Here is a 26,724-nt window from a genome sequence, read left to right on the forward strand (position 1 = left end):
TAGATAAACAGATCTTGTCTGCATCATTTCATCGTTCTTATTGCATTACTTCCATGAACATAATACACTAGATGCATGCTGGATAGCGGTTGATGTGTGGAGTAATGGTAGTAGATGCAGGCAGGAGTCGGTCTACTAATCTTGGATGTGATGCCTATGTAATGATCATTGCCTGGATATCGTCATAATTATTTGAAGTTCTATAAATTGCCCAACAGTAATTTGTTCACCCACCGTTTGCTATCTTTCTCGAGAGAAGCCACTAGTGAAACCTACGGCTCCCGGGTCTTCTTTCTCATATATTTGCCTTGCAATCTACTATTTCCTTGCATTTAGTTTCAGATCTATTAAGACAAAAATACAAAAATACTTTGCTGCAATTTATTTGTTCCGCGATCTATTTATCCCATCTACAAATTTACCTCACGTCCTTTGCCTATCTTGAGGCGCTGTACCCCGAAAAGGATTGGCAACCCCTTTAACACATTGGGTTGCGAGGTGCTGTTCTTTGTGAGTAGGGGCTGTTTACGTTGTGTAGCTTGGTTCTCCTACTGGTTCGATAACCTTGGTTTCATATCTGAGGGAAATACCTACCACCGCTGTGCTGCATCATCCCTTCCTATTTGGGGAAATACCGACGTAGCTTCAAGCGACATCAGTACCTCTACTGGAACAAGAGTTCGAGGGACATCATCGAGATGAACGTGTGCAGAACTCAGAGGTGCCGTACGTTCGGGGCTTGATCGGTTGAATCGAGAAGAAGTTCAACTACATCAACTACGTTAAGCTAACGCTTCCGCTTTCGGTCTACGAGGGTACGTGGACACACTCTCCCCCTCTCGTTTCTATGCATCTCCTAGATAGATCTTGCGTGAGCGTAGGATTTTTTTTGAAATTGCATGCTACGTTTCCCAACACATATCACCATCACCGTCACCACATCGTCGTGCTGCCGGAACTCATCTACTACCTTGTCATCTTACACTCTTACTGGATCAAGAAGGCAGAGGACGTCACCAAGCTGAACATGTGCAGAACGCGGAGGTGCCGTGCGTTCAGTACTAGATCGGTTGGAGCACGAAGAAAGTTTAACTACATTAACCGCGTTGTGAAACGCTTCGGCTTACGGTCAACGAGGGTATGTAGACATACTCTCCCCCTCATTGCTATGCATCTCCTTGGATAGATCATTGCGTGTGTGTAAAAAAATTGTTTTCCATGCAACGATTCCCAACAGTGGCATCATGAGCCAGGTTTATGTGTAGATGATATGCACGAGTAGAACACAAAGATTTGTGGGCGGTGTTAGTCGTACTGCTCACCACCAATGTCTTATTTTGATTCAGAGGTATTGTAGGATGAAGCGGCCCGGACCAACCTTACATTTCCACGCACATGAGACTGGTTCCACCGACAGACATGCAACTAGTTTTGCATAAAGGTGGCTGACGGGTGTCTACTTCTCCTACTTTAGTTGAATCAAATTTGACTACGGTCGGTCCTTGAAGAAGGTTAAAACAACAAACTTGATGAAAAACCGTTGTGGTTTTATGTGTAGGTAAGAATGGTTCTTGCTAGAAGCCTGTAGCAGCCACGTAAAACTTGAAACAACAAAGTAGAGGACGTCTAACTTGTTTTTGCAGGGTATGTTGTGATGTGATATGGTCAAGACATGATGTGATATATGTTATTGTATGAGATGATCATGTTTCGTAAGTTATCGGCAACCGGCAGAAGCCTTATGGTTGTCTCTTTATTGTATGAAATGCAAATGCCATGTAATTGCTTTACTTTATCACTATGCATTAGCGATAGTCATAGAAGCAATAGTTGGCGAGACAACCACGACACAATGATGGAGATCAAGGTGTCGAGCCGATAACGATGGAGATCATGACGATGCTTTGGAGATGGAGATCAAAAGCACGAGATGATGATGGCCATATCATGTCACATATTTTGATTGCATGTGATGTTTATCTTTTATGCATCTTATTTTTCTTAGTACAGCAGTAGCATTATAAGATGATCCCTTCACTCAATTTCAAGGTAAAAGTGTTCTCCCTGAGTATGCAAGATTGCTACAGTTCATCGTGTTGAGACACCACGTGATGATCAGGTGTGATAGACTCTACGTTCACATACAATGGGTGCAAGACAGTTTAGCACATGCAGAATACTTGGGTTAAACTTGACGAGCCTAGCATGTACAGACATGGCCTCAGAACACTAGAGACCGAAAGGTCAAATGTGAATCATATAGTAGATATGATCAACATAGAGATGTTCACCATTGATGACTACCCCATCTCACGTGATGATTGGACATGGGTTAGTTGATTTGGATCGCGTATCACACTTAAATGATTTAAGGGATGTCTATTTAAGTGGGAGTTCTTTAGTAATTTGATTAATTGAACTTAATTTACCATGAACTTAGTCTTAATAGTTTTGCATATCCATGTTGTAGATCAATAGCTCGTGATATAGCTCCCCTATATTTTTCATATGTTCCTAGGGAAAACTAAGTTGAAAGAAGATAGTAGCAATGATGCGGACTGGGTCAGTAATCTGAGGATTATCCTCATTGTTGCACAGAAGAATTATGTCCTTGATGCACCACTAGGTGTGAGACCTATTGTAGGAGCGGATGCAGACATTATGAACGTTTGGCAAGCTCGATATGATGACTACATAATAGTTTAGTGCACCATGCTTTACGGCTTAGAAACGAGACTTCAAAGACGTTTTGAATGCCATGGAACATATGAGATGCTCCAAGAGCTTAAATTGGTAGTTTAGGCCCATGCCCATGTTGAGAGGTATGAGACCTCTGACATGTACTTTGCCTACAAGATGGAGGAGAATAGCTCAACCAGTGAGCATGTGCTCAGAATGTCTGGGTAGTACGATCGCTTGAATCAAGTGGGAGTTAATCTTCCAGATAAAATAGTGATTGATAGAGTTTTCTAGTCACTATCAGCAAGCTACTAGAACTTCGTGATGAACTATAATATGCAAGGGATGACTAAAATGATTCTCGAGCTCTTCGCAATATTGAAATCGACAAAGGTATAAATCAACAAAGAGCATGAAGTGTTGATGGTTAACAAGACCACTAATTTCAAGAAAAAGGGCAAGGGAAAGAAAGGGAACTTGAAGAAGAATGGCAAGCAAGTTGCTACTCCCGTGAAGAAGCCCAAAGCTGGACCCAAGCCTGAAACTGAGTGCTTTTACTGCAAAGGAAATGGTCACTAGAAGTGGAACTGCCCCAAATACTTGGCGGATAAGAAGGATGGCAAAGTGAACAAAGGTATATTTGATATACATGTTATTGATGTGTACCTTACTAGTATTCGTAGTAACCCCCAGGTATTTGCTACCGGTTCAGTTGCTAAGATTAGTAACTCAAAATAGGAGTTGCAGAATAAACAGAGATTAGTTAAGGGCGAGGTGACGATGTGTGTTGGAAATGATTCCAAGGTTGATACGATCACCATCACACACTCCCTCTCCCTTCGGGATTAGTGTTGAACCTAAATAAATGCTATTTGGTATTTGCGTTGAGCATTAATATGATTTGATCATATTTATTGCAATACAGTTATTCATTTAAGTTAGAGAATAACTGTTGTTCTATTTACATGAATAAAACCTTCTATGGTCATACACCTAATGTGAATGGTTTACTGAATCTCGATCGTAGTGATACACATATTCATAATAATTGGTGCCAAAAGATGCAAAGTTGACAATGATAATGCAACATACTTGTGGCACTGCCATTTAGGTCATATTGGTGTAAAGCGCATGAAGAAACTCCATGCAGATGGGATTTTGGAATCACTTGATTGTGAATCATTTGATACTTGCGAACCATGCCTTATGGGCAAGATGACTAAAACTCTATTCTCCGGAACAATGGTGCGAGCTAATGACTTATTGGAAATAATACATACCGATGTATGTGGTCCGATGAGTGTTGAAGCACGTGGCAGGTATTGTTATTTTCTGAACTTTACAGATGATTTGAGTAGGTATGGGTATATCTACTTGATGAAACACGAGTCTGAAACATTTGAAAAGTTGAAAGAATTTCAGAGTGAAGTGGAGAATCATTGTAACAAGAAAATAAAGTTTCTAAGATCTAATCATGGAGGCAAATATTTGAGTTACGAGTTTGGCCTTCATTTAAAACAATGTGGAATAGTGTCACAACTAACGCCACCTGGAACACCACATCTTAATGGTGTGTCCGAACGTCGTAACCGTACTTTATTAGATATGGTGCAATCTATGATGTCTATTAACGATTTACCACTATCATTTTGGGGTTATGCATTAGATATAATCGCATTCACGTTAAAAAGGGCACCATCTAAATCCATTGAGATGACACCATATGAACTATGGTTTTGCAAGAAACATAAGCTGTCGTTTCTTACACTTTGGAGTTGCGACACTTATGTCAAAAGGGTTCAGCCTGATAAGCTCGAACCCAAATCAGAGAAGTGCATCTTCATACGATACCCTAAGGAAACAATTGGGTACACCTTCTACCAGAGATCTAAAGGCAAGATCTTTGTTGCCAAGAATGGAACCTTTTTAGAGAAGGAGTTTCTCTTGAAAGAAGTGAGTGGGAGGAAAGTAGAACTTTATGAGGTAATAGTACCTTCTCTCTAATTGGAAAGTAGCACATCAGAGAAATCCGTTCCCATGATGTCTACAGCAACTAGAGAGGAAGCTAATAATGATGATCATGTAAACTTCAGATCAAGTTAATACTGGACCTCGTAGGTCGAACAGAGTATATTCCGCACCAGAGTGGTACGGTAATCCTCTCCTAGGAGTCATGTTACTAGACCATGGCGAACCTACGAACTATGAAAAATCTATGATGAGCCCCGATTCCGATAAATGGCTTGAGGCCATGAAATCTGAGATAGGATCCATGTATGAGAACAAAGTGTGGACTTTGGTGCACTTGCACGATGATCGGCAAGCCATTGAGAATAAACGGATTTTCAAGAAAAAGACTGACGCTGATGGTAATGTTACTGTATACACAGCTTTACTTGTCACAAAAGTATTTTTGACAAGTTCAAGGGGTTGACTACAATGAGACTTTCTCACCCGTAGCGATGCTTAAGTACGTCCGAATCTTGTTATCAATTGCCGCATTTTATAATTATGAAATCTGGCAAATGGATGTCAAAAAAGGCATTCCTTAATGGATAATAAAGAAGAGTTGTATATGATGCAACCAGAAGTTTTTGTCGATCCTAAAGGTTCTAACAAAGTGTGCAAGCTCCAGCGATCCATCTATGGACTGGTGCAAGCATCTCGGAGTTGGAATATATGCTTTGATGAGGTGATCAAAGCATATGGTTTTATATAGACTTATGGTGAAGCCTGTATTACAAGAAAGTGAGTGGGAGCTCTGTAGAATTTTTGATATATATGTGGATGGCATATTGCTGATTGGATATTATATAGAATTTCTGGATAGCATAAAAGGATACTTGAATAAGATTTTTTTTTCAATGAAAGACCTCGATGAAGCTGGTTACATATTAGGCATCAAGATCTATGGGGATAGATCGAGACGCTTAATAGGACTTTCACAAAGTACATACCTTGGCAAAGTTTTGAAGAAGTTCAAAATAGATCGGTCAAATAAAGATTTCTTGCCTGTGTTGCAAGGTGTGAAGTTGAGTAAGACTCAAAACCCGACCACGGCAGGAGATAGAGAGAGAGAATGAAAGTCAATCCCTATGCCTCATCCATAGGTTCTATAAAGTATGCCATGTTGTGTACTAATGATATTGTGTACCTTGCCATGAGTTTGGCAAGGGGGTACAATAGTGATCTAGGAGTAGATAACTAGACATCGGTCAAAATTATCCTTAGTTACCAAAGAGGACTAAGGAAATATTTCTCGGTTATGGAGGTGATAAAGAGTTCATCATAAAGAGTTATGTAGATGCAAGCTTTGACACCGATTCAGATGACTCCGAGTCTCAATCTGGATATATATTGAAAGTGGGAGCAATTAGCTACAGTAGCTCTATGCAGAGCATTGTAGGCATAGAAATTTGCAAGATACATATGGATCTGAATGTGACAAACTCGTTGACTAAACTTCTCTCACAAGCAAAACATGATCACACCTTAGTACTCTTTGGGTGTTAATCACATGGCGATGTGTGATGTCTACTACACAACCTTCTTCTTGTAGACGTTATTGGGCCTCCAAGTGCAGCGGTTTGTAGGACAGTAGCAAATTTCCCTCAAGTGGATGACCTAAGGTTTATCAATCCGCGAGAGGTGTAGGATGAAGATGGTCTCTCTCAAACAACCCTACAGCCAAATAACAAAGAGTCTCTTGTGTCCCCAACACACCCAATACAATGGTAAATTGTATAGGTGCACTAGTTCGGTGAAGAGATGGTGATACAAGTGCATTATGGATGGTAGATGTACGTTTTTGTAATATAAAAATATAATAACAGCAAGGTAGCAAGAAATAAAAGTGAGCGTAAACAGTATTGCAAAGGTAGGAAACAAGGCCTAGGGTTCACACTTTCACTAGTGCAAGTTCTCTTAACAATAATAACATAAATAGATCATATAACTATCCCTCAACATGCAACAAAGAGTCACTCCAAAGTCACTAATAGCGGAGAACAAACAAAGAGATTATTGTAGGGTACGAAACCACCTCAAAGTTATTTTTTCCGATCAATCAATTGGGCTATTCCTATAAGTGTCACAAACAACCCTAGAGTTCGAAGTAAAATAACACCTTAAGACACAAATCAAACAAAACCCTAATGTCACCTAGATACTCCAATGTCACCTCAAGTATCCGTGGTATAATTATACAATATGCGTCACACAATCTCAGATTCATCTATTCAACCAACACAAAGAACTTCAAAGAGTGCCCCAAAGTTTCTACCAGAGAGTCAAGACGAAAACGTGTGCCAACCCCTATGCATAAGTTCACAAGGTCACTGAACCCGCAAGTTGATCACCAAAACATACATCAAGTAGATCACGTGAATATCCATTTGTCCCCACAGATAAGCACGACAAGACATACATCAAGTGTTCTCAAATCCTTAAAGACTCAATCCGATAAGATAACTTCAAAGAGAAAACTCAATCCATTACAAGAAGATAGAGGGGGAGAAGCATCATAAGATCCAACTATAATAGCAAAGATCATGGTACATCAAGATCGTGCCAAATCAAGAACACGAGAGAGAGAGAGACAGAGAGAGAGAGATCAAACACATAGCTACTAGTACATACCCTCAGCCCCGAGGGTGAACTACTCCCTCCTCATCATGGAGAGCGTTGGGATGATGAAGATGGCCACCGGTGATGGATTCCCCCTCCGGCAGGGTGCCGGAACGGGCTCCCAAGAGGTTTTCGGTGGCTACATAGGCTTGCTGCGGCGGAATTCCCCATCTAGGTTATGTTTCGGGGGTTCTGTATTTATAGGAATTTTTGGCGTCGACCTCACGTCAGCGGGGTCTCCGAGTCGTCAACAAGATAGGGGGGCGCGCCCAGGGGGTAGGGCGTGCCCTCCACCCTCGTGGACAGCTCGGGACTCTTCTGGCCCAACTCTTTCACTTCGGGGGCTTCTTTTGGTCGATAAAAAATCATCAAAAATTGGCACGTCAATTGGACTCTGTTTGGTATTCATTTTCTATAAAACTCAAAAACAATTAAAAAAACAGAAACTGGCACTGGGCTCTAGGTTAATAGGTTAGTCCCAAAAATCATACTCCCTCCATTCCTAAATATAGGGTGTATAGTTTTTGGCACGGAAATTAAAGAACGTACATGGAGGGAAAATTTCACAAGTTTTGGGCGAGATTACACCTAACTAATTGCCATGAGAAAATAGAGGAGCTTGCCTAATATAAGAAAATATAATCAAATCCCTAAAAACATTATCTAGACGAGTGGTGCAATGCAATACACCTTATATTTCGGATTTTTTCTCAAAAATCTATACACCTTACATCAAGGAACGGAGGGAGTATTAAATAGCATATAAATGCATATAAAACATCTAAGATGGATAATATAATAGCATGGAACAATAAAAAATTATAGATACGTTGGAGACGTATCAATGTGAACTAGATTATTGACTCTAGTAAACTCTTTGGGTATTGATCACATGGCGATGTGAACATTGAGTGTTATTCACATGGCGATGTGAACTAGATTATTGACTCTAGTGCAAGTGGGAGACTTAAGGAAATATGCCCTAGAGGCAATAATAAAATTGTTATTTTATATTTCTTTATTCATGATAAAAGTTTATTATTCATGCTATAATTGTATTGATCGGAAACTTAAATACATGTGTGAATACATAAACAAGTACCATGTCCCTAGTGAGCCTCTACTAGACTAGTAGCTCGTTGATCAAAGATGGTTAAGGTTTACTAACCATAGACATGCGTTGTCATATGATAACGGGATCACATCATTAGGAGAATGATGTGATGGACAAGACCCATCCGTTAGCTTAGCATAATGATTGTTCAATTTTATTGTTATTTCTTTCTTCATGTCAAATACATATTCCTTCCACTATGAGATTATGCAACTCCCGGATACCGTAGGAATACCTTGTGTGCTATCAAACGTCACAACGTAAGTGGGTGATTATAAAGATGCTCTACAGGTATCTCCGAAGGTGTTTTTTGAGTTGGCATAGATCGAGATTAGGATTTGTCTCTCCGAGTATCGGAGAGGTATCTCTGGGCCCTCTCGGTAATACACATCATAAGGTTGCAAACAAACAACTAAGGAGTTAGTCATGAGATGATGTATTACAGAACGAGCAAAGAAACTTGCAGGTAACGAGATTGAACTAGGTATGAAGATATCGACAATCGAATCTCGGGCAAGTAACACACCGATGGACAAAGGGAATTACGTATGTTGTCATAACGGTTCGACTGGTAAAGATCTTCGTAGAATATTTAGGAGACAACATGGGCATCCAGGTTCCGCTATTGGTTATTGACTAGAGAGGGGTCTCGGTCATGTCTACATAGTTCTTGAACCCGTAGGGTCCGCACGCTTAACGTTCGATGACGATATAGTATTATATGAGTTATGTGATTTGGTGACCTAATGTTGTTCAGAGTCCTGGATGAGACCACGGACATTACGAGGAGTCTTGAAAATGTCGAGAGGTAAAGATTGATATATAGGACGATGGTATTTGGACACCGGAAGTGTTTCGGGTGGTACCGGGTACTTATCGGGTCAGCGGAAGGGGTTCCGGGCAGCCTCAGTAGGTTTTTGGGCCTTATGGGCCAAAAGGGGAAGAGCACTGATAATCCCCAAGTGCAGGGAATCATTGTTGCAATTCCCAAAGGTGGAGGTGATAAGTATGGAGTGTCGAACCCACAAGGAGCTAAAGGTAAGATCAATATTCTCTCAAGTCCCATCTGCCACTAATACGACTCTACGTACACCGAAAGTTTGCTTCCAACTAGAAACGAGAAACAAAACTACGTTGTGGGTATGAAGAGGATAAATTTGCATGATATCGGAGAGCTAAAATATAAAAGTAGGTACTTTTATCATAAAGTTAGAATATATTAGTAAATATTATAAATAGTGAGTGTGGAATAATGATGGGTCGGTGTGCGGAATTGTCCTAGGCAATTGTTAACAAGACCAGTAATCTCTATTGCAATTTCATATGAGGGACAGGCATAAGCTACCATACTTTCTCTTCTTGGATCATATGCACATATGATTGGAACTCTAGCAAGCATCCTCAATTACTAAAGATCATTAAGGTAAAACCCAACCATAGCATTAACATATCAAGTCCCTTTTATCCCATACGCAACAACCCCCTTACTCGGGTTTATGCTTCTGTCACTCAAGCAACCCACTATAAGCGAATCATGAATGTATTGCAACACCTAAAGTGGGAATCCCTCACGCTTGCGCGACACGGAGGGCACAACAGGACAGCACCAAAATAAAACATACAACTCATACCAATCTAGATCATCAATCAACCCAAAGACAAAGGATATCTACTCAAAACATCATAGGATGGCAACACACCATTGGATCATAATATGTGGCATAAAGCACCATGTTCAAGTAGGGATTACAGCGGGGTGCGGGAGAGTGGACCGCGTAGAAGAGATGAGGATGGTGATGATGATGGTGATGTTGATGAAGACAATCACCATGGCGATGATTCCCCTCCCGATGGCACTTCGGCGCCACCGAGAGAGGGGAGGAGAGGTTCTCCCCCTTGTGCTTCCTCCTCGATGGCCTCCCCACTGGATGGGGAGAGGTTCTCCCTCTGGTCCTTGGCCTAGCTTCATGGCGATGATGGCCCTTCCGAGATCCTCCTCCATGGCCTCCGGTGATGATGGCCCCTCCGAGATCCTCCTCCATGGCCTCCGGTGATGATGGCCCCCTCCGGCAGGGTGCCAGAGAGGTCCTAGATTGATTTCTCATGGCTACAGAGGCTTGCGGCGGTGGAACTTTCGATGTCTCTTCTGTTTTGGGGTTTTCTTGATTTATAGGAGGAGTTGGCGTTGATTTCACGTCAAGGGGGCCCACGGGGAGTCCACAAGGTAGGGGGCGTGCCCTACGGGGGTGGGGGCGCCCTCCACCCTCGTGGTGCCCTCGGGACTCCCCTCCGGTAGATTTTCGTTCCAGTATTTTTTGTATTTTCCAAAAAAAATCTCCTTTGATTTTTAGCGCATTCCAAGAACTTTTATTTCTGCGCAAAAACAACACCACGGTAGTTTTGCTGAAAACAGCGTCAGTTCGGGTTAGTTCTAATCAAATCATACCAAAATCATATACAACTACTGTAAACATGGCATGAATACTTTATAAATTATAGATACATTGGAGACGTATCAGCATCCCCAAGCTTAATTCTTGCTCGTCCTCGAGTAGGTAAACGATAAAAGAAATTTTATGAAGTGTGAATGCTAGCAAGTGCTTAAGTTTGATCAATGATAGTTTCCATCACTTTTTATTGCATCATTATATATCATAACAATAGCTCAACTCATAAAAACTTCTCATGATCAAGTAACAAGCTATTCACATGTTAAAGTATAGATCATAAACTTTCTTGAAAACTAACAAACCATGCTCTTAGTCATCAAACAATTGCAATTCATCTTATTTTCGGGAAGGGTCTATGTAAGAGCTTTGATTCAGCAAACTCCACATACTCAACTATCATTTGATCTTTCACAATTGCTAACACTCATGTGATATTTATGGGTTGAAAGTTTCAATCGGACATAGAGAAAGATAGGGGCTTATAGTTTCGCCTCCCAACCTTTTACCTCAAGGGTAATATCAACAATAATAATTTATGAAAACTGACATCCAAGTGGATATATATATATCTGGATCACTCCAACACAAAGTTTTTGCCAAAGGAAAAAGTGCAAAAAGGAAAGATAAAAGTAAAAGATAGGCCCTTCGCAGAGGGAAGCAGAGGTTGTCATGTGCTTTTATGGTTGGATGCACAAAATCTTAATGCAAAAGAACGTCACTTTGTATTGCCAATTGTGATAAAGACCTTTATTATCCAGCCTGTCGCTTTTATTTCTTCCCTATCACAAGTTCGTATAAATCTTATTTTCGTCGCACCAATAGATCATACATATTTAGAGAGCAATTTTTATTGCATGCACCAATGACAACTTACTTGAAGGATCTTACTCAATCTATAGGTAGGTATGGTGGACTCTCATGGCAAAATTGGTTTAAGGGATGTTTGGAAGCACAAGTAGTATTTCTACTTGCTGCAAAGAATTTGGCTAGCATGAGAGGGAAATGCAAGCTCAACATGTTGGATGATCCAAGACAATATAACATCTATTCAGATATAGGAAAACATAACCCATTAAGTTGTCTTCCTTGTCCAACATCAACTTTTTAACATGTTATATTTTAATGAGTGACAATTACCAAAGATGTCCAAGATAGTATATTTGTACATGAAATCTCTCTTCCTTCAATATTCTTTCATGAATTGTTCAAGTGACCAGTTCTGCGTTTGCTAACTTTCAATAAGTTTACTACCTATACTTATTATGTGTGAATTCATTACTCCCCATGTTATAAGCATACGAAACATTATATATATATATATAAACATATTTATGATATTCAATTCATTCAACCATTTACTCATAGGATAAACGTGAAGCACGTGAGTAAATGACAAACTACTCCAAAAAGATATAAGTGAAGAACACTGAGTAGTCAAATAATTAACTAGCCATGGGAGGATTCTTTTTCATTCAAGATTTCAGATCCAATGATTTTATTCAAACAACGAGTAAAATTTAAAATATGCTCCAAGCAAAACACATATCATGTGACGAATAAAAATATAGCTCCGAGTAAGGTATACCGATAGTTTTGAAGACGAAAGAGGGGATGCCTTCCGGGGCATCCCCAAGCTTAGGCTCTTGAGTCTTCCTTGAATATTACCATGGGGTGCCTTGGGAATCCCCAAGCTTAGGGTCTTTCCACTCCTTATTCTCCTCATATGGATATCTCACCCAAAGCTTGAAAACTTCAATCACACAAAACTTAACTAAACTTCATGAGATGGGTTAGTATGATCAAGAGTAAACCATTCACTTGGTACTGTCAAAGACAAGATTCATAATTGTTCTCACACAATTCCTACTGTACCATATCATTTCTACAAATTATATTGAGAAATATAAGCCATAGAAACTAGAAACCATACTTCGGCCACTTAAAAAATTATGAAATAAATTGGTGGACGTGAGGAATTTGTCTATTAATATTCTGAAAAAAGAATCAACTCAAAAGCACTCTTCTATAAAAAAATGAAAGTTAATCTCGTGAGCGCAAAGTTTTTGTTTTTCACAGCAAGATCACATTAACTTTCACCCAAGTCTTCCCAAAGGTCTTACTTGGCACTTTATTGAAGCTATAAAACATGATTACTATAGTAGAGTAATCATGTGAACACACAAAAACAGTAAGGGTAAATATTGGGTTGTCTCCCAACAAGCGCTTTTCTTTAATGCCTTTTAGCTAGGCATTATGATTTCAATGTTGCTCACATAAAAGATAAGAATTGAAACATAAAGAGGGCATCATGAAGAATATGAATAGCACATTTAAATCTAACCCACTTCCTATGCCTAGGGATTTTGTGAGCACACAATTTATAGGAACAAGAATCAACTAGCATTGGAAGGCAAAACAAGTATAACTTCAAAACTTCAGGCACATAGAGAGGAAACTTGATATTATTGTAACTCCTACAAGCATATATTCCGCCCTCATAAGAATTTTCAGTAGCATCAGGAATGAATTCAACAATATAACCATCACAGAAAGCATTTTTTCATGATCTGCAAGCATAGAAATTTTACTACTCTCCACATAAGCAAAAATCTTCTTATTCGAAATAGTTTGAGCAAACTCTGCAAAATAACTATCATGTGAGGCATACTCCAATTGAAAATTAAAATCATGATGACAAGTTTCATGGTTAATATTATTCTTTATAGCATACATGTCATCACAATAACAATCATAGATAGCAACTTTTGTTCTCATAATCAATTGGAACCTCTTCCAAAATAGTGGAATCATTACTAACTAAACTCAAGACCTCTCCAAATCCACTTTCATAAATATCACACTAAGATTCAACACCCTCCAAAATAGTGGGATCACTAGTTCCTAAAGTTGACACTCAAACAAACTTCATCGATGATAGTATTATTCATACTCCAAAATAAATAAGTGAAGTTCATGGAGCATTCTACAATTAATATAGACTAACCAATATCCAAGCTCAAAATATATAAGTGAAGCACATGAAGCATTCTATAAACCATACTTAAAAGATTTAAGTGAAGCACAACGAGCATTCTATAAGATCATACTCAAAAGATATAAGTGAAGCACATGACGCATTCTATAAATCAATGAAGGGCTATCTCATACTAGCATGGTTCCTAAAGAAAAAGAAAAACACAAAGGACACAAATCATGTGAACAAAAGAAAAACCCGAGGTATACCGATAATTGTTGAAGAAGAAAGATGGGATGCCAACCGGGGTATCCCCAAGCATAGATGCTTGAGTATCCTTGAAATATTTACTTGGGTGCCTTGGTCATCCCCAAGCTTGAACTCTTGCCTCTCTTTATTCTTCTCACATCGGTAACTCCTCGTTCTTCGAACACTTCATCCACACAAAACTTAACAACAATTTGTGAGATCCGTTAGTATAATAAAGCAAATCACTACCTTTAGGTACTGTTGTAAACTCATTCCAATTTCATATTATCACTTGTAACATCCCAATTCTCAATTTGGATGTTATACATAGATCATCATATGCATATCATATTTATTTTGCATTTTGGTCGTGATCCTGGAAATCTTAAGCAACTCAAGGGTCCAAGGAGAGAGTTGGAGGTTTCACAAATTTTCATATTTGAATTTATTTTCAAATTTGAAAAGAGGATCAATTTGATTTTATTATTTTTCTCTCCAATTATTTCCAATAATAAAAATAAATGAGAGAGGATAATATGACTTCTTCAACCTAAGAGAAATATTGGAGGAGAAATTTTAAAATCAAATTATTATATTTATCTGGATTTTATTTGCTATTTTATTCGAATTAGAGAAAAACTTGCATTTTTGAAAATTGCATCTTAGTCCAGAAAAATGTTCACCTTGTCCTAAATATTTGGTTTGGACGGTGAAAATTGTTTCTGGAATTTTTAGATTTTTTTAATATTTATTTAGGATTTTTCTTTCGCGGTGAAATTATTAAAAAACTTCCCGTTCTGACTGGGCCGAAACCCAGCCAGCCCATCGCGGGCGCCACCGCCTCCTCCCGCTCGGAGACCGGCTCCGACACGTCGCCGGAGTCGCGAAGGACTTCGGGTCGCCACCACCGCCTCGGGGCCCTTTTAAAGGGTTGGCACCCCCCCTCTCCTCTCGTCGTCAGCCCCGCCGCCGCAGCCCTCCGCCTGCGCCGCCGCTGCCGCTCGCTGTTGCCACACCTCGCCTCGCCGCCGCCCCGCACCACCGCCGGAGCCGCCGGATGTCACCACCGCCGCCGCCGTCGGTTTTCTTCAGCTAAACAGTATAAAAACATTCGGTTTTTTCCCGGTTTAATCTTTTTGATTGGTTTACGTTAGACGGTTTTTTAATTTTAGTTTTCCTTTATTTAGTAAACGGTCGCTGGTTTGTTCATTTTAATGAACGGTTTTCATTCGTTTCATTCTGTTAACGAACATTCGCACGGTAGATTTTTCTTTTTAGTTTTATTTTCGGCCAGGGACCTTTCCGCAAATAGTTTTATCGTGATTTAGCCCCTGACCTTAAAACTAGCTTAACAGTTTGCTCGTTTGTCCAAATTAGATGAAACCAGCGCCTAAATCTTCGTAACGATCTGTTCTTCCCAGTTAACCAACTTGAATATGATTTTGAGACCGTAACTTTGAGTTTAGTTCAGATTAGTAAATGATCTTGTTTCATTCGTATCTCGAGTTTCGTTTCTCTGTTTGAGTTGTTTCTTTTTGCAAATCATAGCTAATCACATGTACCTTCTGCTAGGATCTAATCCACATGATAATAATGCTGTTAGGTTTTACTTTCTACTTAGTTTAGTCGTTTGGTTGTTTCGTGGTTGATTTGGATCTTTTCTTGTTTCCTCGTTGTTTCGTTTGAGTGATTGCTTATGTATGCTACTGTTTGTCTACGCTAGATTACCCGGAGTGCAAAGCTTGTTACTACGAATCCCTAGAGTTTGCAGATCGTCAGCAAGGCAAGTTACACTTTGATCATACTTTTCTACACCCGGTTTTTACTATGCATTAGTATTGCCCCTCAAATATTTGCATTAGTAGGATTGGGAACATGTGGTTTGGTTGTAGTACTTGAGGTAGGAACCTAATACCTTTTGACCACCCCAGGAATATACGTTATGCTTTATTATTGCTTAGCCATGCTCGTAGACGGGGATTGGATTGTGATTCACATGGAAGTTATGAGAGTTATTAATCTGGGATAACATTAAGGTGGCAACGTTAATACACATCTGGGTGGATTGGTTGGGGCACCTGGGAAACCCAGTGTTGTCCATTAAGGAAAATCCCGGGGTATCTGTGTGATTTTTCCTCGGTTCTCCACCCAGGCTCAAAGGGATCATATGATATTTCATGACTAGAAACTTCCGTGTGCAGCCACAAGCCATTATGGGCTCTGGCATAGTTGAGTAAGTTGTATGAGCTCTTGAAGAGGTGGACGAGCAGATGCGGAGGGAAAGTAGGTGTACCGGTCTGCCTGGAGTAGAGAGTTAATGCTTCAGAAAGACTATGTCTCGATCATCCGTTCATGGATGCGTTTGAGTCTTGTGCGGAAAAGTGCGCAACCTCTGCAGAGTGTATAAACTAATCATGGTTAGCTGTGTCCCCGGTTATGGACATCTTGAGTATCTGGAATTGGATATTTTTGTTGATCTCATCACTCATTAATTAATTGAATTGGGTTTAATGATGATACTTGTTTAATTGGGATTTGAGTTGGGGGAACCTTCTCAAATGTTGGAATGACTTGGGAGTAGTTAAATAAATTTATTCCTTTGTTGTAGGGAAAAACTAGCTTTATGCAAAATCATAAACTTAGAGCCTCCACCAGCCAAATATTGCATGTAGATATTGTTCTTGCATTCATTGCTTTATAGTGTAACTCTGCCAGCATATTCAGTGTGCTGACCTACACGGCTGCAATGTCTCATGTTGTAGACTACTCAGACGACATATAAGGTGCAATAGGTCGTTGTCTTGCACTCAGCCATGCCATTGGAGTTGATGGACTCATTTACCTTTGAAGCTTCCGCAGTTATTTAGTTTAGATGGCCTTCAGCCATGATATTTTGTGTAATCATACTCTTTATGAGGACTGGATGTAATAAATGTGTGATTGATCTCTGTTATAATTCCTCGAGTACTGTCTGTGTCAGCATTACTGATCCAGGGATGACACTGAAACAAAGAGACTTTGGTCCATGGGATCGTGGTCGATACAAGATGGTACCAAAGCACACACTGACTGTAGGATGCGACCACTAGAATAAGCCACATGATTTCTCTTCCTTGCTCATTTCTTATTCTCCTCTATTTCTACTCTATAGATGGTGGACCCCAGGAACAAGTTCACTCAGCCAGACGATGACACCCCTTTCGAACGACACTTGAAGGAAGTCACTAAGTACCTGAACATCGGACTACCAAGCTTCATGGGGACTTTCTCTGCAACTATACCGAAAAAGGAGCACTGGAAGATCAAAGCCTGGGTACCTGGGAGGACGTCAACAGAGCCTATTAATTTCTACCTGGATGCGCCAAGCTAGAGTTTAGGAAAGAGCATGGCAGCCCATATCACCTTTGGACGCATATGTGATGTGTACCACAAGGAGCTGGAGAACACTATCTACCAAAAATGTGTCCGTTGAGATGAACAATGGGAGATGATTCGTACCGGGAGGGATGGATCAGTTGCAGCCTACATTTAGGAGATGGGTGATCATATCCGTCGCCAAGAGAATCAACTATGTTTCAACATGAAGAAGATCAAGAAGCTGATGAAGAAAAACAATGAGCTAGAAGAGGAACTCAAGTTTACACGCGATGGATATGAGGAAGAAATCGACGTACTACTGGAGAAGCATGAAGATCCAAAGAGGAAGCTAGGACTACCAGTGGAGAATCACAAGCGAGAACCAGCTAAGGAGATCCATTCAGAGGACTACATCATCTTGGACGACACCGACACGGACAGTGATGCAAATGATGGTAGTGATGACGACTACGTTGACGAAGCTGGAGCAGATATCATGGAGTCTTCCTCTGATCAAAATTTCTAGACGACCACCATGTTACTAGTAGTATTCCTCCAAGTAGTTAGTATTGATCGAGTTGTAATCGTAGTTTAGATCGTTTGTGTGAATCCTGTCTGATGTTGAATGAAGTGAATTGATTGTGTTTGTCTCATGAGCATCTGGGTAGTGAATCTCTCTTAGACCTATTTCTATTCTGCTTTCTCACCCCTTCTAAGCCATCAGATGCCTCCGAGACATGACAATGGGTTTGTGTTCCCACCGAAGCTCAGTCAGTTGATCCAACAGCAGAATGCCTTGATGCAGATGCTAGTTCAGAACCAGAACCAAGGCAACAACAACAACAGCAATCCACCGCCACCAACCCCTATTGACAACCTAGCCCGTTTTCTGAGGTTGAATCCGCCGGTGTTCTCTAGTAGCACCGAGCCGATTGTTGCAGATGATAGGATCCACAAGATTGGAAGGGAGCTGACTACTGCAGAATGCACAAATGCGGAGAGAGTGTGTTTTTCCGCACATCAGCTTGATGGACCCGTAGCATCTTGGTGGAAGAATTTCACCGCCACTTACCCCATCGATACAGTTACATGGGATCAGTTTCAGCAGGCTTTCCGCACCGCCCATGTTTCAGCAGGAGCTACGAGCATGAAGAAGTGTGAGTTTAGCAACTTGCGCCAAGGAGGTCGTACAGTGGGACAGTATGTGGATGTGTTTAGCAAGTTAGCACACTATGCCCCAGATGACATGGCCACAGATGCCGCCAAGCAGGAGAAGTTTCTTGAGGGACTCAATGATGAGCTGAGCATGCAGTTGATGGTGGCAACATTCAACAACTACCAGGAGTTGGTAGATAGGGCCCTCATGATAGAAGGCAAGTAGCAACAGATTGACAATCACAAGAGGAAGTATGGACAGGGGAGGAATGCCTCTGGATCTTAGCAGAAGCCCCGCTATACCCCGTACTCGGGAGGACATACTCACAACCATGGAGGTCATAACCATGGAGGACATACACACAATGGAGCAAGTTCGCACAATCATAGTGGCCCCAGGAATGGCAATGGGAGTGGAGGAAGCAGCAGTCAGAACCGTTCCAACCCTTCAACACCAGCCAAGAGGGATCTAAGACACATTACTTGTTTCAAGTGCAAGAAGAACGGACATTATGCCAATAATTGTCCTGAAGCCAATAATGGAAATGGTAATGGAGGTTCTGCCAAGATGCCCAACCCCTTTACCAAAGGTCAGGTGAACCACGTCAGTGTGGAGGGGATTGAGGATCAACCCGACACAGTTGTCGGTAAGTTTTTGATTAATGCATTTACAGCACTTGTTCTTTTCGATACTGGTGCATCGCATTCATTCATATCAAGGGGATTTGTGGATAATTATAAGTTGCTAACGGTAGACCTTAAGTCACCTATGTTAGTAAGTTCCCCATGAGCGGAGTATATGGCTAGTAGGGGATGCTATCAGTTGCCAGTAACCATAGGTAGACATGTTTTCCCCACCGACCAGATTGTTCTGGAGTCACAAGGATTGGATGTGATACTAGGCATGGATTGGCTATCAAATTTGAGGGAAACATTGATTGCGCTAGTAAATCAATTCTTCTCACCACCACGGAAGGAAAGAGGATCAAGTATGTATCCAGGCATGTGCCAAGGAGGACTCAAGTGAATTCCTTATCAGGAGTTGTACAGGAGGAAGTACTAGTGGTGAAAGATTATCCAGATGTATTTCCGGAGGAGTTACCATGCATGACACCGGATCGAGACACTGAGTTTTTGATTGAGCTATTGCCAGGCACCGGACCAATATCAAAGAGACCGTACCAGATGCCCGAAAAGGATTTGGAGGAAATTAAGAAGCAGATTAAGGAGTTACTGGAGAAAGGTTACATTCGACCAAGTTCATCACCTTGGGGAGCCCAAGTGCTTCTAGTGGAGAAGAAGGATGGATCTTTAAGGATGGTTGTTGATTATGGTGCGCTGAATCAGGTGATGATCAAGAACAAATACCCTCTGCCGATGATCAATGATTTGTTTGACCAACTACAGGGAGCTAAAGTTTTCTCCAAGATCGATCTTCGATCAGATTATCACCAATTGAAGATCATAGAGCAAGATATACCTAAGACAACTTTTACCACGAGGTATGGGCTATATGAGTATACAATCATGTCATTTGGTTTGACTAACGCCCCTGCATATTTCATGAGTATGATGAACAAGGTGTTCATGGAGTTTTTGGATAAATTCATCGTGGTGTTCATTGATGACATATTGGTCTACTCAAAGAAAGAAGAAGAGCATAAGGAGCATTTGCGTTTGGTTCTTGAGAAGCTCATAGAACATCAGTTGTATGGCAAGTTCAGAAAATGTGAGTTTTTGTTAAAGGAAGTTGGATTTCTCGGACATGTTATATCCAGAGAAGGAATAGCAGTAGACCCTACCAAGGTTGCTTCCGTCACTAAATGGTTGGCACCCACCTCACTGGGAGAGATCAGAACTTTTCTTGGACTCGCAGGTTATTACCGGAGATTTATTGAGAATTTCTCCAAGATTGCAAAGCCCATGATGGAGTTATTGAAGAAGGAAACCAAGTTTAAATGGACTGAGGATTGTGAGGCCAGTTTTTAGGAGTTGAAGAAATGTTTGGTTACAGCGCCAGTGCTGATTCTCCCAGACCAACGCAAGGATTTCCAAGTGTATTGCAACGCGTCCCGTCGAGGACTTGGAGGTGTGCTTATGTAGGAATGCAGAGTTGTATCATATGCCTCACGACAGCTTCGACCTCATGAGTTGAATTATGCTACGCATGATTTGGAGTTAGCAGCCGTAGTGCATGCACTCAAGACACGGAGGCACTTTCTCATCGAAAACCGTTGTGATGTATACATGGATCATAATAGTTTGAAGTACATCTTCACGCAGAAGGAGTTAAATCTCAGGCAAAGGAGATGCTTGGAGCTCATAAATGATATGATATGAGATTGCATTATCATCCTGGAAAGGCCAATGTCATAGCAGACGCGTTGAGCCGAAAGAGTTATGTTAACACGCTCATAACCGGAGGATTACCTAAGGAGTTAGCAGATGACCTTCAAGAGCTACGCTTGGAAATAGTTCCAAGAGGTTATGTTGCCGCATTGGAAATTCAGTCCACTTTGTTGGGTAAGATCATAGAAGCCCAGAAGACGGACAAGGAGATCGCTGAGATAAAGGAAAGGATGAGTAAAGGAAAGGCTAAAGGATTTTGTGAGGATGAGCATGACACCTTATGGTTCGAGGATCGTATATATGTGCCCAATGACCCTGAGATCAAGAAGTTGATTCTTCAGGAGGCTCATGATTCCCCTTACTTGATTCACCCAGGCAACACCAAGATGTATCTGGATTTGAAGGAAAGTTTGTGGTGGATAGGAATGAAGAAGGATATTGCCGAGTATGTAGCAGTATGCAATGTATGTCAGAGAGTCAAGGCAGAGCATCAGAAGCCAGCATGATTGCTAAAGCCATTACCGATACCCAAATGGAAGTGGGAAAAACTTGGCATGGATTTTATCACTGGATTACCAAGGACTCGTTCAGGCTATGAATCTATCTGGGTTCCAGTTGATCGCTTGACGAAAGTACCGCATTTCATCCCGGTGAAGACAACTTATATGAGTGCTAAGTTGGCGAAGATATACATGACCAGGATCGTATGTCTGCATGGAGTTCCAAGGACCATCGTATCAGATAGAGGAATGCAGTTTACTTCAAAGTTTTGGAATCAGTTGCATGAAAGTTTGGGTACCAGGATAGAGTTCAGTACAGCCTTCCACAGACAGATGGACATACCACAAGAGTCAATCAGATTCTGGAGGACATGTTGAGATCTTGTGCGCTAGATTATGGATCTAGTTGGGATGACAATTTTCCCTATGCAGAGTTCTCTTATAACAACAGTTATCAAGCCAGTTTGAAGTTGGCCCCTTTCAAAGCTTTGTACAGAAGGAGGTGCAGGACACCGTTATCATGGGGTGAAGTTGGAGATCGACAGTTGTTCGGACCAGACTTAATTAGAGACTCTGAAGAGAAGGTTAAGTTGATTCGAGACAGACTCAAGGTAGCCCAGTCAAGGCAGAAGATTTATGCGGATACAAAGCGCAAGGAGATAGTCTATGAAGTCGGAGACAGAGCATATCTTCGTGTGTCCCCACTTCGAGGAGTTAAACATTTTGGAGTCAAGTGAAAGCTAGCACCATGTTTTGTGGGACCATACAGAGCTTTGGAACGCATGGGAGAAGTTGCGTACAAGTTGGAATTGCCCGAAGGATTGTCAGGAGTTCATGATGTGTTTCACATTTCTGAGCTGAAGAAGTGCCACACAGAGATGGTCGATATTCCTCTGAGAGATACAGTGCCACTGGAAGCAATTCAGTTGGATAGTGATCTGCCCTATGAAGAGAAGCCAGTCAAGAATCTCGAGTTTTCTAGCCGAGTTACTCACAGCAAGGTTATCAAGTTTTGCAAAGTTCAGTGGAGCCACCATACCGAAGAGGAAGTCACCTGAGAGCGAGAAGAAGACCTTCGCAAGGACCAACCAAACCTTTTTGCTCACCAACCCGAATCTCGAGGACGAGATTCATCTTAAGGGGGGTAGGTTTGTAACATTCCGATTTTCAGTTTGGATGTTATACGTAGATCATCATATGCATACCATATTTATTTTGCATTTTGGTGGTCATCCTAGAAATCTTAAGCAACTCAAGGACCCAAGGAGAGAGTGGAGGTTTCACAAATTTTCATATTTGAATTTATTTTCAAATTTTGAGAGGATCAATTTGATTTTATTGTTTTTCTCTCCAATTATTTCCAATAATAAAAATAAATGAGAGAGGATAATATGACTTCTTCAACCTAAAAGAACTATTGGAGGAGAAATTTTAAAATCAAATTATTATTTTTATCTGGATTTTATTTGCTATTTTATTCAAATTAGAGAAAAACTTGCATTTTTGAAAATTGCATCTTAGTCCAGAAAAATGTTCATCTTGTCCTAAATATTAGGTTTGGACGGTGAAAATTGTTTCTGGAATTTTTAGATTTTTTTATATTTATTTAGGATTTTTCTTTCATGGCGAAATTATTTTAAAAATAAACTTGCCGGACAGACTAGGCCGAAACCCAGCCGGCCCATCGTGCGCGCCACCGCCTCCTCCCGCTCGAAGATCGGCTCCGACACATCGTCGGAGTCCCGAAGGACTTCGGGTCGCCGCCACCGCCTTGGGGCCCTTTAAAAGGGTCGGTGCCCCCCTCTCCTCTCGTCGCTACCCGCGCCGCCACAGCCCTTCGCCCGCGCCGCTGCATCGCCGCTGCCACTGTAGCATTGTTGCCGTCGCTCGCCGTCGCCTCGCCTTGCCTCGCCGCCGCACCGCCGCCCCGCGTCGATGCCGGAGCCGCCGGATTTCACCGCCGCCGCCGCTGTCGGTTTTCTTCGGCTAAACGGTATAAAATCGTTCGGTTTTTTTCTGGGTTTAGTTTTTTTGATCGGTTTAGGTTAGATTAGTTTTTAATTTTAGTTTTCGTTTATTTAGTAAACGTTCGCTGGTTTATTCTTTTTAACGAACGATTTTTTTTCGTTTTGTTCTGTTAACAAACGTTCGCACGGTAGATTTTTCTTTTTAGTTTTATTTTCGGCCAGGGACCTATCCGCGAATAGTTTTATCATGATTTAGCCCCTGATCTTAAAACTAGCATAACTTTTTGCTCATTTGTCCAAATTAGCTGAAACTAGCGCCTAAATCTTCGTGAGGACATGTTCTTCCTAGTTAACCAACTTGAACATGATTTTGAGACCGTACAATTTGAGTTTAGTTCAGAGTAGTAAACGATCTTGTTTCGTTCGTATCTCGAGTTTCATTTCTCAGTTTGAGTTGTTTCTTTTTGCAAATCGTAGCTAATCACATGTACCTACTGCTAAGATCTAATCCACATGATAATAATGCTGTTAGGTTTTACCTTCTGTTTAGTTTAGTTGTTTACTTGTTTCGTGTTTGATTTGGATCTTTTCTTGTTTTCACGTTGTTTCGTTTGAGTGATTGCTTATGTATGCTACTGTTTGTCTACGCTAGATTACCCGGAGTGCGAAGCTTGTTACTATGAATCCCTAGAGTTTGTAGATCGTCAGCAAGGCAAGTTACACTTTGATCATTCCTTTCTACACCCAGTTTTTACTATGCATTAGTATTGCCCCTCAAATATTTGCATGAGTAGGATTTGGAACATGTGGTTTGGTTGTAGTACTTGAGGTAGGAACTTAATACCTTTTGATCACCCCGAGAATATACGTTATGCTTTATTATTGCTTAGCCATGCTCGTAGACGGGGATTGGATCGTGATTCACATGGAATTTATGAGAGTTATTAGTCTAGGATAACATTAAGGTGGCAACTTTAATACACATCTGGGTGGATTGGTTGGGGCACCAGGGGAACCCAGTGTTGTCCATTAAGGGAAATCCCGGGGTATAGGTGTGGTTTTTCCTCGGTTCGCCACCCAAGCTGAAAGTATCATACGATATTTCATGACTAGAAACTTCCGTGTGCAGCCACACGCCATTATGGGCTCTGGCATAGTTGAGTAAGTTGTATGAGCTCTCAAAGAGGTGGACTAGCAGATTTAGAGGGAAAGTAGGTGTATTGGTCTGCCCAGAGTAGAGAGTTAATTCTTCAGAAAGACTATGTCTCGATCATCCGATCATGGATGCGGTCGAGTCTTGCGGGGAAAAGTGCACAATCTCTGCAGAGTGTATAAACTAATCATGGTTAGCCGTGTCCCCGGTTATGGACATCTTGAGTATCTGGAATTGGATATTATTGTTGATCTCATCACTCTTTAATTAATTGAATTGGGTTTGATGATGATACTTGTTTAATTGGGATTTGAGTTGGGGGAACCTTCTCAAATGTTAGAACAACTTGGGAGTAGTTAAATGAATTTATTCCTTTGTTGTAGGGAAAAACTAGCTTTATACAAAATCATAAACTTAGAGCCTCCACCACCCAAATATTGCAAGTAGATATAGTTCTTAAATTCATTGCTCTATAGTGTAACTCTGCCAGCATATTCATGTCGGGGAACGTAGTAATTTCAAAAAAATTCCTACGCACACGCAAGATCATGGTGATGCATAGCAACGAGGGGATACTGTCGTCCACGTACCCTCGTAGACCGTAAACGTAAGCGTTATGATAATACCATTGATGTAGTCGTACATCTTCAAGATCGACCGATCCTAGTACCAACGTACAACACCTCCATGATCTGCACACGTTCAGCTCGATGACGTCCCACGAACTCACGATCCAGTAGAGCTTCGAGGGAGAGTTCCATCAGCACGACGGCATGATGACAATGTTGATGAAGCTACCGACGCAGGGCTTCGCCTAAGCACCGCAACAATATGACCGAGGTGGATTATGGTGGAGGGGGCACCGCACACAGCTAAAGATCAATGATCAACTTATGTGTCTTGGGGTTCCCCCCTGCCCCCATATATAAAGGAGTAAGGGAAAAGGCGGCCGGCCTAGGAGGAGGGCGCCACAAGGGGGGAGTCCTACTCCCACCGGGAGTAGGACTCCCCTTTCCTAGTAGGAGTAGGAGAAGGGGGAAGGGAAGAAGAGGAGGAGAAGGAAGGAGGGGGCGCCGCCCCTCCCCCACTAGGCTTGGGGGCGCGCGGCCCAGCCCTAGCCAGTCCCTGTGTCTTCCCCCTAAAGCCCATTAAGGCCCATATACTCCCCTGGGGGTTCCGGTAACCTCCCGGTACTTCGGTATTTATCCGGTGACCCCCGGAACCCTTCCGGTGCCCGAATATAACCTTCCAATATATCAATCTTTATGCCTCGACCATTTCTAGACTCCTCGTCATGTCCGTGATCTCACCCAGGACTCCAAACTACCTTCGGTAAATCAAAACACATGAACTCATATTACCGATTGTCACCGAACGTTAAGCGTGCGGACCCTATGGGTTCGAGAACTATGTAGACATGACTGAGAACCGATAGCGGAACCTGGATGATCATATTGGCTCCTACATATTCTACGAAGATCTTTATCAGTCAAACCGCATAACAACATACGTTGTTCCCTTTGTCATCGGTATGTTACTTTCCCGAGAGTCGATCGTCGGTATCTCAATACCTAGTTCAATCTCGTTACCGGCAAGTCCCTTTACTCGTTCCGTAATGCATCATCCCGCAACTAACTCATTAGTCACATTGCTTGCAAGGCTTATAGTGATGTGCAGTACCGAGAGGGCCCAGAGATACCTCTCCGATAGTCGGAGTGACAAATCCTAATCTCGATCTATGCCAACTCAACAAGTACCATCGGAGACACCTGTAGAGCACCTTTATAATCACCCAATTACGTTGTGACGTTTGGCAGCACACAAAGTGTTCCTCCGATATTCGGGAGTTGCATAATCTCATAATCATAGGAACATGTATAAGTCGTGAAGAAAGCAATAGCAACAAACTAAATGATCAAGTGCTATGCTAACGGAATGGGTCAAGTCAATCTCATCATTCGTAATGATGTGATCCCGTTAATCAAATGACAACTCATGTCTATGGTTAGGAAACTTAACCATCCTTGATTCAATGAACTAGTCAAGTAGAGGCATACTAGTGACACTCTGTTTGTCTATGTATTCACACATGTACTAAGTTTCCGGTTGATACAATTCTAGCATGAGTAATAAACATTTATCATGATATAA

Source organism: Triticum dicoccoides, chromosome 2B (genome assembly GCF_002162155.2).
Source record: "Triticum dicoccoides isolate Atlit2015 ecotype Zavitan chromosome 2B, WEW_v2.0, whole genome shotgun sequence".
NCBI lineage: Eukaryota > Viridiplantae > Streptophyta > Magnoliopsida > Poales > Poaceae > Triticum > Triticum dicoccoides.